Here is a 12,838-nt window from a genome sequence, read left to right as displayed (position 1 = left end):
CTTTATCCCCTCGGAATAAAAAGGAGCTCAGACGCGTGCATGCGCTGGGGGTGCGTTCTGCTGCCCCCCACCCAGGCATCCAAAATCCATCTGACAGCGTCCCTTCGCTCAAAACGAAGACTTGCGTACCGCATGCGTTAGGTACCGACACGAGCTGGCTCGCGGGGGGAAAGCGCCGGGCGCATTTCAAACCCCCCGTTTCCAAACCCAACTGCAGTCGTTAGGACTCATGAGCTCCTGAGGCCTCCTAACGCTTCGTTAAATGCCTCCGGACTGGGACGTGAGTGGGGGACAACTGTTACAGACCACCAGCGAGAGTTTTCTCTCTTCATCTTCCCCGTGAAATATTAAACCAAGGTTCGCATGCTGAAAGTTAATCTTACATTAGAATGTAATGCAATATTGGCTGCAACATAAACCTATAAATAAATCAACTACCATAGATTAAACTCTGTTAAATATTTCTAAGTTAATAAAATATTGACAGTATTACAAAATTACAGTATTTACAATAAGAAAAAATCCAGACTGATATATACCTTTAACAGATCTCTTCTCCAATTTGGGATGGCAACGGAATTATGAATATAGGAACAATTTATGAGAGAGTTGCATTGCAATGATCGTTTTTCCATCAGAGCTAGAGAGGGGCATCTATCACTGCCTTTGGGAAAGACAAAATAAGGTGACTTCTGGTGGTGGGGCGTAGCTTTTGGGTACCCAAGCGGTGACAGGAGTCCTCCGCCAGACGTCTGCAGGTACTGCAGGCCCAGGCCCAACTGCTCAGGGTAAAGGCGCTACAGAGCTGCCAGCAAGCAGAACCACCCGGGCTGCAAAAGGGGAGGAAAGGCAGCGTTCAGCGCAGGGCACGCGGGAAGGGCTCCCCTCTCCCCGGCTCCAGCTACGCCGCAGGAGCCTGGCTCTGCCCTCAAAAACCGCAGCCCTCGGCCGTGGGGCTCGTTAGGAGGAAACGAGCCTCAAAGGGACACGGACAGGGCGCAGCTGTGCCAAGGCGCTCTCGCCAGCCGCGTACGACAGAACCGGACGAGGCCTCCCAGATCCTCTTTGGCTTGCGGTTTTGGGAGGCTGCGGCTTTTTGGGGCCGGGGCTGGGGTTTTTGGGGTTGGGGTTTTTTTTGCACTTTGATTGCTTGGGAGAAAAAAAAAAACAAAAAACGTGGCTGGGACTGTGCAGTCAACTCCTCATTTTCAATTCCTCGCCAGCCCCTCTGTCGCTTGAGCATCAGCACAACGCTGGTGCGTTTGGGTCGCAAACCCTTGCGGGGAAGAAAAAGGAGGCTCCAGGTTGATTTGCCTTGATATAAATGGAAACTCTGAGAAAACGACCCAAAGCGATGCCCGTCGCTAAAAGGCGCCAGCAGCTCCCGGGGCCCAGGCGCCCAGCGATGGCCTCCTAAGGATCAGGCCTTCCCCTGCCCTTTCCCAGCCTTGGAGGAAGAGTTTACAACAGGTTTAGGAAGGGCAACGCTCAACTGCTCTCCCTCCCCCCACGCCACGCTGGCTTCCTAGCAGTAAATTAGAAAAAAAAAAGGGGGGGGTGGGTGGTTGGGAGGGGAAATAATTTCCAAATTCCTTTCCCACCCTTCCCTCCCCCAGTCCGGCTCACGGTAAACCAGAAATGTCATTTTCTAGTGTGTATTTTTTGATCAATTATTTTCTCAGCCCCAAGCCTGAAGGCGCTTGCGAGAGACCGGCCCGCAGGCTTCGGAGCGCTGGGGCGCTTTACGCATTGGCGGGGGCTCCCCCAGCTCCGGCAGCGGGCGGCTCTGTCCTTAAAAGCAGGCTTTAAAACGGTAAGAGAGTAATTCGTAAACTTGGGTCTACGTTACCAACAGAAGGCTCTAGGTCCTGCGGGCTCCAGTTCCCAGAGATGCAGAGCAGGAAAACTAGAAAGAAAACTCGGTACCTTTCCATCACCTGCCGGGTGGCACTGGGGGGGCGGGGAACGAGAGAGACAAAATGACGACTGACCTTAGAAACAAAGGTATGTTTAGGGCTTCTGGTTTCAGGAATAAACCGATATTTACTGGTAAAAGTCTGCCAAAAAACAAAAACAGAAACACAGGATTACTGGTAAATATTGGTTTATATGGAGAAGTTTTTTGTTTTTTGTTTTTTTTTTTTTTTTTTTAAAAAAAAAAAGTCATCGTGCTCCTGATCTCCACGCGCTCCGGTGGCGGGAGCCGAGAATGGCCCCGTGGCATCCCTACGCCCGGCGGCACCTTTGGCACCCGGACACCTCAAACCAGAAGCCTTGTGTGGAGAGGAAAGTCACATCTCTATCCTTTCCTCCCCTCCAACTGCGCGTTCCTTTCTGGATTCCCGCCCCCCTCCTCCGCAAGGCTGGTCCCACGGGGGTCCGGCTCAGGAGATGGGAACTCTTCTTCCGAAACCACTTGGAAATGGTTTTGTACATAGTATGGTATCTCATCACCAAGGCTGCTGGCGCCTGAGCCTCCTCTGCTCCCCGAGATACCATAAAATATACAAGACTGAGCGTACATTTTAAATAAAGCATTTTCTTGTAAGTGGCATAAACCCATTCATTTTATTTACATGCTTATTTATTTCCAAAAATAGAGTTGGTCCACATTGGACAAGAGAAATCAAGAAGCCATACAGTAGAAGAGTTAAAAGTCCAACATTTAAACCAAAGTACAATGAAATTCCAGAAGCCTGTGGCTGACTTGAACCACAGGGACATACACATGAGCCACACAGACATTTGTACATAGAGCATTATATTACCAAGAATATTTGCAAACATGAGGTCAAGATGGTTAAAAACCCAGCGGAACCGAATCAGGGGTCACAGCTGAACAGAATCGCGTGGTGAACGGCCGTCCCTACCGCAGGGAAACACCACGCTCCCCACATTTTGCTTCACTTTTGGGTTTTTTTTTCTTTAACGGAGAGAGTCCTAATGCTTCTGCCCTGGGGGCAGAAATGGAGGGCGCGGTGAAAGCCACCCACGCGGCAGCGTCACCCACGGAGGTGCCGGGGGTCTTGTGCCCACGAAGGTGCGGGGAGCGCGCAACGGCGCAGACGCCGATGGGCCCCGGCAGCCCCCAGGGCTGGGCTCCGCCTGGGGGGCAAAGGCCCAGCCTAAAACCAGTCGGGCTGGGTGCTGAAGCAGGGCAAATCTGCAGGGCAGGACCCCCGGCCCCTCCGTCTGGACAGACTGACCCTGCCCGCTGCTACCTGGCCTGAAAGATCACCTGGAAAAGAAAAAGTAAGTATTTATACCCTTGTGGTGTGCTGGGGGGGGCCTGAGGAGGGTCCGGAGGGGGGGTGTCTTGAAAACAAGGGTTTCCCTCCCTGCTGCGGGCACTTTTTGGCATTGGTAAGCCCAGTCCCGTCTACCTTTTCTGGAAGACCACAAATAATCCAGCCTGAACAGCTCTACGGTATTAGAGGGGGTCGCCCCGGACAGATGAGGGAAGTGATTTTTACTCAAACAATTTAACTTTTTTACATTTAAAAAAAAAAAAAAAAAAAGCTTGGAGGCCTGATTGACAGCAGAAGAAAAAAAAAAATGGAGCAGATTGATTCTCTCTGCTTTATGGCCTGGTTTATCTCGGTATTTCCACGGACTGCGCCGTGACAGTATCTCAGTGTCTCCAAAGGCTGGGAACAGAGATTTAAACCTGTAGGCTCTCCCGGCAGAATCCCAGCGAGTCCGAGGAGGAAGCCAGCGCGGCACTGCCACCAGCACCCCCCCCAGGCGGGGCAGAACCGCAGGGCAAGGGTATAAATCAGTTTTCCTTTTTCAAGTCATCTCTGACACTCACAGCACTAAGCCTGTCCAGTGTGAATGCGAGCACAGCGCTAATTGCCAGAACAGCAGCGATAATTATCTGCACCTCACGGGCTGTAAAGGCAAGGGTATGCAGCACGTTTGGAAAAAACGCTATTGCCAAGTGCCAGACCTCTGCCGGCAGGGAACACAGAAGCAGCCGTGCAGTTCCTACGTGAACGGACAGCCTTAGCACGCGTCGCTATTGTCATCCGAGCCCTTCATCTTCCGATTTGTCTTCTAGATCTAACCTCAGATGTGAAATACGTTTGTAAAAAGAGATGGGCCTGATCCCGTGCAGTTGGGTACATACAACGCTCCCCAGTGAAACTCAAAGCCCAGATTCCTACAGAGAGAGCACAAGAGGTTTTTTTTCTTACACCAAATAACTATCATGCAAGCATACCACGAGGTGTTTATACGGAGCACGTCAACGTCAGCGGGTATCACTCAACTAGAAGTAAGCAATCTAATGAAATCAGTGTTCCTAGGGGGAGGGGACAAAGGTTGCGCCAGTGACAACCACCAGGGGAAAAAACCAGATTACAGGGGAGAACAGGGCAGGGACACGGGGGTCTAAGGGGCTGTGTTACCGGGGAGCTCAGGCACAGCAGCCCTCGGACCTGAGCACCTAAATCTGCAACTGGCAGCGATTTCCTACGCCAGCCTCTGCACCTTCGCTTCCTTCGCTCTTGCTACCCCGAGTTCTCCTTCCTGCACGAGCAAATCACTCAAAGCCCAGCCGTGCTGTCGGAGGGTTAGAAATCGCCTTTTGTACCCCTGCCTCTTGTCCCACATCTCCCTGGGTCAGCCCCCGCCGCTGCGTACTCACAGTACCAGACCTCACCACACAAGGCTGAAGTCACTTCTCCAGCATCAACCAACCACTGCGCTCTTTCAGCTGCCAGTTCTTGTATTTAAACACTAACCCCGACCGAAAGCCTTGAGGTGCCTGCAGTAACCTGCTCCCATTGCGAAATCCGGTGGTTTATCCAAGCCTTCCTCTTTGGCACCATGCTCTACTGAAGACACAGAAGGCGGGAGAAGCAAGGCTATTCACCGTGACTTCTAGACTTTCAAGAAGCCTAGAACTAAGCTGGAGCAGCAAGGGTTCGCTCTCGCTGACACCAGTTAGCCACAGGTCCTCTTAGGTCTCCTGGGAAGAGAGGTCTGTGCAGGTCTGCACATCGGCACAGGCAGACGAACGACCCTCCCTCGAGAGCAGAGCTAGACAAGACCTGGAAAATGTTGACCAGACCTCTCTCCCCGCTCCTTCCCTTCCTGCCTGTTGTCAGAACCAACGCCCCTTTGCTTTTTCTTGGTAAAAAAAAAAGAAAACAGAACATATCCACAATGTGAGCTGCTGAGGCATGCTCTGGGATCCGGCAGACCTGCAAGTCAAGCTCGGGGTAGGAATTTGAACTGGGGGTGTCACATCACAGGAGAAATCCAGATGCCGTGCTACCCAGTATTCTGGGCTTGTTTCTCCTCTCCGGTCAACCAGACTTTGCAGCCTGGGCCCAGATGTGCTCACCAGAAAAGCTGAACGGAAATCAACCCGAGTTGATCAGCTTGAGTGATCAACGCCGGCTGCCAAAGAAGGACTCTAGGATATTTCTCCTCGCATTACAAGCATAATTTTTTAATACCTTCTTGGGAGGGCTTGATAAAACCCTTCTAAAACATCCAAATGAAGACCAGTTGATTCTCCACCTCCTGCTGTTTGTCAGCATGTTCAAAGTTTCTGGTAGATTACCCAGCAAACAAGATTGATTACAGAATCACCGAACGGTTTGGGTTGGAAGGAGCCTCCCAAGATCACCCAGTCCAACCCTCTTTCCTTGCAGAAAGAACGTTGCTTTTAACCTATCTCGTCCTGAAGAGTGACAGCACTTCAGTCCCACCTTGTCAAACCAGAGTTCAGGGTTGCTCATCTGCAATTCCCAGTGCTCCATTTAATACTTTAATTAAAAAAATAATAATCCAACATTAGGGTGTCATCTAGTCATGGAGAATGCTAAGCTATTTTTTAACACCCTATTTTTGCTAGCAACTTGAGCGTTCCAGTCTCAAGCTCTTTTAAAACTCCTCGGTACATCTGTTGCTCTCCCACTTGAATTTACTGGTTTGCTCCAGCTTCTCTGCCTCAAACCATTGAGTTTCAGTGGGAGACTCCTTCTCTTTACCACCCAAAAGGACAAGGTGCCGGATGGGTCGGCCCTCAGAGGGGCCCTGTGCCCCAGAATGATGCAGAGAAGTCACTTCAGTAGTATGAAGTCGTGCAGAAATGAACTGTGCCTTCAGTCCGGCACGTGCAGGGTTTCTCGCCAGCCTTCTCTCCGACCTACCTAAGACAGCATTTGCTCCCAAGGCCCCCGGCTCTCCAAAGCCCCTCCTAAGCTGTTAACTTCCAGCTCACAGGTTACCTGCTGTACAGCACAGCTCTTCCACGCGACTTTGCAAGAGTTCGACGTCTGTCTGTTGACGGAGTCTTGCTGGACTCCAGAAGTCCCTTCCTTTATACCTATTTTACTCCATAACTTTATACCTATTCTGCTTCGTAACCGATTTCCACTTCAGCTCTGAAGCTCCTTCATGACGGAGCTCTGCCTAACTTGGGTATCTGTAACCTTTCCGGGTACCTACGGGGCTGCCTTGACAAGTTGAAGGACTTTACTGGTCTGATCTTCCCCCCCGCAATAGTTTATAACACAAATCTCATTTTCAGTCCAGCACCTTCCACCCCTGAGGATGCTGAACCTGTAATTGTACTGTGGTCACCGCTACTTAATGACTCAATGGTAATTATATCTTGAACCAGTTCTCATGTTTTAGTCCTAAATCAAGGCTAACTCTATACCAGGCTGCGACGAGATATGATCCTTTAAGTAAAGCAAGATGTTTGCTCACCAAAATGTTAGCCAGCTCCTTCCCAAACAATCCGGCCAGATAGCATGGACATAATTACATTTACTTTTTCTTACAGGTTTATGAAGACACACGAGCCTGGTTTTCTCTCAAGCCCCATGAAATCCATAACTTTCTTCTGGTCTGGAATAGAAAATTTCCTAATACCTCCCTGCCGTTAAAACATGGGATTTATACCCAACATAAATTTGGCTGTGTGGTCGTCACTACTCCAGTTTCCCCTCAGACTTTATGGCAACCTTTTAGACCTCATGTTCCTTCACACCTTTCTGGCCTTGTGTGCCTGTTTGGTATAGTTTGATGGCAACTAATGCGGTATCTTACTGATGTTCATCGCCCCCCCGCCACGTTTCAATCAGACCAGCTATGCCAAGGTCTTTCTACCGCGCCAAGCGGTCTACAACAACTATTTTTGTTTCATGTTTCCACACTGGCATACGCACATTTTTCTTGCTTGGACCACGTGCCCATTTCTTATCCCAACCTGCACCCTACAGCTGGTTGCTCCTCCCGTGTACCCAACTCTGCCCTCGACCGCCTGGCACCCTACGCTGAGGAGTCACCCTCCAGGAGCAAGGGGCACATGGTTTTGTTCCCAGTGCTCCGATTCAATGCCTTCACCCAACAGCCTCAGCCTTCCACCAGCACTGTGTTCTGCCCATCCTCCCGAAACCCTGTCCGCCTTCTGTGCCACCAGTCTAGGGACGCTTCGGCTGGAATGGAAACCAGCCCGTGCCGTGAAGCCATGACTCTTGACTTCACCTGCTTCATCATACCCTTTCTAGCGTTCTCCCAGGTACGCATTAAGACTTTGGGAAGAAGTACCGCCATGTCCTAATTTCCACCTTCTTCCCAGGCACCCAAATCTAGCTTCCCAACTATCTCAGCTTCAAGGATGACAGCCCCAGGCTTGCCTCAAGCACTCTGATATCTTCCAGGATCTACTTGTCCACTCAACAGGCAACTCATCAGATGGATGCTTCTGGAGCCATCTCCAGAGCAGACAACAACTCCTCAACCAAGGCTCTAGCATTAAATCACAAACCATCCATTTAATCCTGTCCCGCTGCAAGTCAGGTTTCCACAAATAAAAGGCAAGGCGGCCAGTGCTGGGGTGAGCGCGGACCACGACCGCCTCCAGGTGACTCCACGCCATCTCTTCCTCACCCGCTCAGCAACTTTGGCCTCAAGATGCTTCCTGGAGCTGGGAGCGCCTCCACTTGTTGCACGACAGAGTCTTTTATCAGAAGAGAATAACTCGTAAAGCGTGTCCTCTCTGCACCCCCTGGGCAGTTCCTAGTGCAATTAAGCCAATGTTCTTCGAGTCCCATAATTAAGCTCGGATTTTTACTTTACAACCATATAAAGTCCATCTTTAAACTAAAAATAGACTGACTGTTAACGGATTTTTTTTTTAATTACTTTAAACCTCCAATTAGAGACTTTCATTGGACAAGATAAGTTACATATGGCCTTGCAGAAGCCTGCAAGGACTCATTTACCAGGGATTTTATTGACAGTTGCAGCTCAGAAGCCAACTTCGGGCTTTTTTTTTTTTGAAAGATCGAATGAGCCTCTGAACACAGCACTTTCCAAAGACCGATCCTCAAGCCGAAGGCTTTGCACGCATGAGAGCAGCGATGATGATTACACGAATTCGCAGTGCTTAGTTCAGAATTATTAATGCTAGAAAATAATTCAAAACCCCCAGTCCCTGTTTTGCTGGGAGCCCTGCCTGCCTGCCCTTCAGCAGCCCCCGGCAGTGGTGCGCCGACCACCACTTAGTATCTCAATAAAATAATCCTTTTAGTAAAAAGAAATTTCGATCCCATTTGTAACTCTGTACCTGGCAAGACACCGGCTTCTTTTCTTCATCTCTGGTGCTGCTTACACAACTTTCTTCCTAAGCTGACCTGCCCACACAGCTCCTGGTAAGCCAACGCCACATCGCCAGCCCTCCTCAGCATCGTTTGAGGGGAAGGTTTAAACACCAGGTCTCACAAAATCCTTTCTCCACGCTTCCTAGCCCCGGCACTCCCTGAAGCACTGACAGACCAGCTAGCCTCTGCAGGGCACCTGGAAGCAAGACCGCTGGACCTGCTTCTGCTGGACCTGCACAGAGGAGAAGAGCCGGCCCTTGAAAGCCCAGTGCCCAGCTCCCGACCCCCAGCTGAGTCTGGACCAGCCGATGCTGGCGTGCTGATGCACACTCCCGGGGAGCCGCCGGTTTGAGCTCCTCTGCCCGCACGAAATGCCCAAGCAAAAGGCAAGCCCGGGAAAAGCAAGTCCCAAACCTCAGGAGCCTGCAGGCAATAAAGCCAGCAGTGTGCATCGCACTCAGGGGCCATGGGCCACCAGGACAGAGCACGGAGGAATAAAACATATTGCCTGGCGAGACACGACAGCAAGCCCAGCCTGGGAGAGGGAAGACGCTCAGGCCAAGGCGGCTTCGCATGGCAGCGCTGCTCGGAGATGTCCTGCGCAGGCAGGTCCTGCCCAAGACGCACAAACGCTGCCCCGCGCTCCGGCCCGCGCCAGCGCCTCCCTGGTTAGAAGAAACCCAGCCCAGCCTCTGACCAAGGCCAACACACCAGCTGGAGGACACTGCAGATACAGTGGGCACCCGGTGCTTTGGGCTCGAGTCGCACATCAGGACGTTCACCAGCAACAGAAAAACCACCACCACTGGTTTGCTCCACCCTCAGCCCCCAGCACTGTAGATCACCCAGGCACAAACAGGGACCCGCAGCTCGCGGTGCCCTCGCACGCCACCCCCAAAGCCCCCTGTGCCCGCGCTAGCCCAACCCTATAGCAATTGTGCATCCAGCGGGATGATGCGACGCCTCTGGGATGTCTCTGAGAGCCCAGGCTCAACTCCCTGACCTTCCCGCAAGCACGGCAGGGCCACCTCACAGCCGACACCGCTGGCGCGCCTCACCGAGGCGCAACCTCTTGCAGCAGGCGGTCCCCCCCGGGGGCTGCCCCACGGTCTCCGTGCCGTGTCCTGTACGAAATCCAAACCCATTGGGGTCAACATGGTCAGGGGGACTCCCATGCCATTTGCAAGCCACCCTTACGAGCAGCTCTCCATAGAAATGACCATGCTGGCCAGGATGACGTTTCAACATGTAGAGGTTTCTCCCCGAAGAGCTGCCTAAATCTCCCCAGGGCACGCGCTTGGCCTCCCGGCGGCAGGCAGAGCAGCTCCCACAACAGCCGCCTCCCGCCGAGGTCTCCCTCGCCAAGCGGGGCGCATCCTTCCAGGCTGCAGATGTAACTCCACACCTCTCACCTCTCTGATCTGCGACTGAAAGAATGGAGTTTTTCTTCGCTTCCTGCACATTTCAAGATCGTGTTCCAAGGAACAGAACCCTTCTGCGCCGCAGCCAGGCGGGCTCAGCACGAACTCCGACCGCCAGCATTGCAGCCAGTCTCACTTCAGTCTCCTACGTGACCTAAGCCTAAGAAAAGGCTGAGGTGTGCATTTCTGCAAAGCTAACATCAGGATGGACAAGCAAACCAACTGATGGCCAGCAAAGCCAAGGAATTATCTGAGTTAAGACCGAGTTACCCACTGGGGAGATCCAGAAGATGCCTATCCAGAGCAAGCGCTCTCCCAGCTGATGGCTGATCCAGACAGGAGCAGAGCGTGTCGTAAACCTAAGCCTCAAGACAGCAAGGTGCAAAAATGGCCCCAACGGCCAGCCATCTACACCGGTGGCCTCCTGTCTACCCAGGGCTACATCCACATGAGCAACCCGCACAGCCAGAGCCGAGTTCCACAGCAAAGCGGTCACTGCTCAGGACCCGACAGTCACGTTACCCGTGGTTCGGGGATCTTGCTCTCCCACCACCTCTAGCTTGGTGTGACAGACCTCATAGCCACCATTTGGCAGAGCTTGTCTTTCGGCTCAGTTAAACCCCAAACGAATCAGGCCATGTGCTCTGAGGCTGCTCCACGATAAAACCAAGGTACGTTACGCAGGGACAGCGGAGCACTTCGCTGCAGAAGCGCATGCCCAACCCGAGCTGCAAAGCTACCACAGACACCACCACGGCCCCAGGGACGTCCAGAGTGCGGTCCCGGTCACCCAAAATGAGACAATACCCACACACAGGCAAAAGCTACAGGCAGCCCGAGCAGAGCTCCATCTCATCCGGACGCGGTGCCTTCCAGAGCAAAGCTTCAGGACCAGATCCCCTCTCCCGGCACAGGAGCGCCAGCAGGACCCATCTGCCGAGGGATGGTGAAGCATTGCTTAGGGAAATCCAACCATTCGCTCCGTCTTGTTTTAATCAGTCAATGCTCAAAGGACAGACAGCAGGGCAAGAAGTCCTCTATCTGTATCTTTTCTCACTTAATCTCCAGCTGACATTTTTCCATGAAAGCATGCCTCATTCCTCACTGTATGGATTCGACTCTCCCTCTTTGGTGATATTTTGCCTCTAACAGGCTATGCAACTGTTTACTACTTTCACAGAGGCAGGCGTGACATGCTCCGACTCTCCCCAAAACCACGACTGCTTGTCTGGCTTAAGCCACGTACAGACACCAAACTGCAGAGATGGGACCAGCAGAGCTCCCCAGCCAGGGAGCCAGGGGGCTCAGCCCCACACTCCTGCTGCCCCGTGCCCCTAGGATCAGCTGCCCAACACCCCTCGGCTGCCAAGGCCTGCCAGAGCTGCTGTCACCGGCTCTTAAGTGCTTCTTTGCAAGTGGCACCACCTACCCTCCACTCCCAACTCCAGCTCAGATGCTGAAGCCCTTGAACGGTGGCCGAGCACACCGCGGCCATCCACCTTGGCCATCCACCTTGGCCATCCACCGCGGCCATCCACCACAGCCATTCACCTTGACCATCCACCTCAGCCATCCTCCTTGGCCATCTACCTCGGCCATCCACCTTGGCCATCCTCCTTGACCATCCACCATGGCCATCTACCTCGGCCATCCACCTTGGCCATCCACCTCAGCCATTCACCATGGCCATCCAACTCAGCCACCCAACTCGGCCATCCACCTCGGCCACCCACCTCCCGTTGACCTGCCCCCTGGGCCATCTCCCTTGGCCATCCACCTCGGCCATCCACCTCGGCCATCCAACTTGGCCATCCTCCTCAGCCATCTACCTTGGCCATCCACCTTGACCATCCACCTCAGCCATCTACCATGGCCATCCAACTGAGCCACCCAACTCGGCCATCCACCTCGGCCATCCACCTCAGCCATCCAACTTTGCCATCCACCATGGCCATCCACTTCAGCCATCCAACTTTGCCATCCACCATGGCCATCCACGTTGGCCACCCAACTTGGCCATCCACCTCAGCCATTCACCTCGGTCGTCCACCTCGGCCATCCACCTCACCTGTTCACCTTGGCCACCCACTATGACCAGCCCAGCCCTCCCGCCTTGCTCTGAAAGCCTTCACCCTCCCCTAGACGGACACCACCTCCTCTCTGTGACTGCTGGAGCTTCTCCCCGAGGGCAAACCCTCTTCACTCAGCTTGGTACCTGCCTGAGTCGCCAGCTCAGGAAATGTCTTCGTTAGTGACGACAGCATCATACCCGCCTGCAGTGGGGCACGTCCAAAAGCAAACCCGCTCATCCTTTCCCTTCCAATGTACTTCTCCAGCAGCAACTTTTACGCCACCCAAATTGCAATAAAATATCCAGTATGCCATTGGAGGGGTAACTCTGTGAACCCCTAAAAGTGGATGATTTGGCATTAACTTCTCCCTGCTACCTACAGCTGTTCCGACCTGTGCTAACGACAAGCAACGCATCCCAGGAAAGCCTCATAGCCCACATGCGTTTTGGAAGAAGCGGGACGCGCTGCAGACCCCTTCGTAGGCTGACATTCCCCCAGGCTGTAGCGCTGCTGAAACGCAGCCCCGTCGGGAACCAAAACGCTCTGAAAAGGTACAAAGTAAGAAAGAGGGACGGGCAGGCTCAGAGCAACGGCCAGAGCGGACCCAGGACCATCTGGCCCGAGGGGTGCGGGCGCGGGGCGGCAGCGTCGCTGACGGGAGCGGAGCGGGCAGCCCCACACTGGAAGAGCAGCTTCAGCTGCCCCACCAGAGGAGCATCCC

This window comes from Egretta garzetta, unplaced genomic scaffold, assembly GCF_000687185.1.
Source record: "Egretta garzetta isolate BGI_Z169 unplaced genomic scaffold, ASM68718v1 scaffold692, whole genome shotgun sequence".
NCBI lineage: Eukaryota > Metazoa > Chordata > Aves > Pelecaniformes > Ardeidae > Egretta > Egretta garzetta.
The sequence above is the reverse complement of the archived record's forward strand: the minus strand, read 5'-3'. Positions refer to the sequence as shown.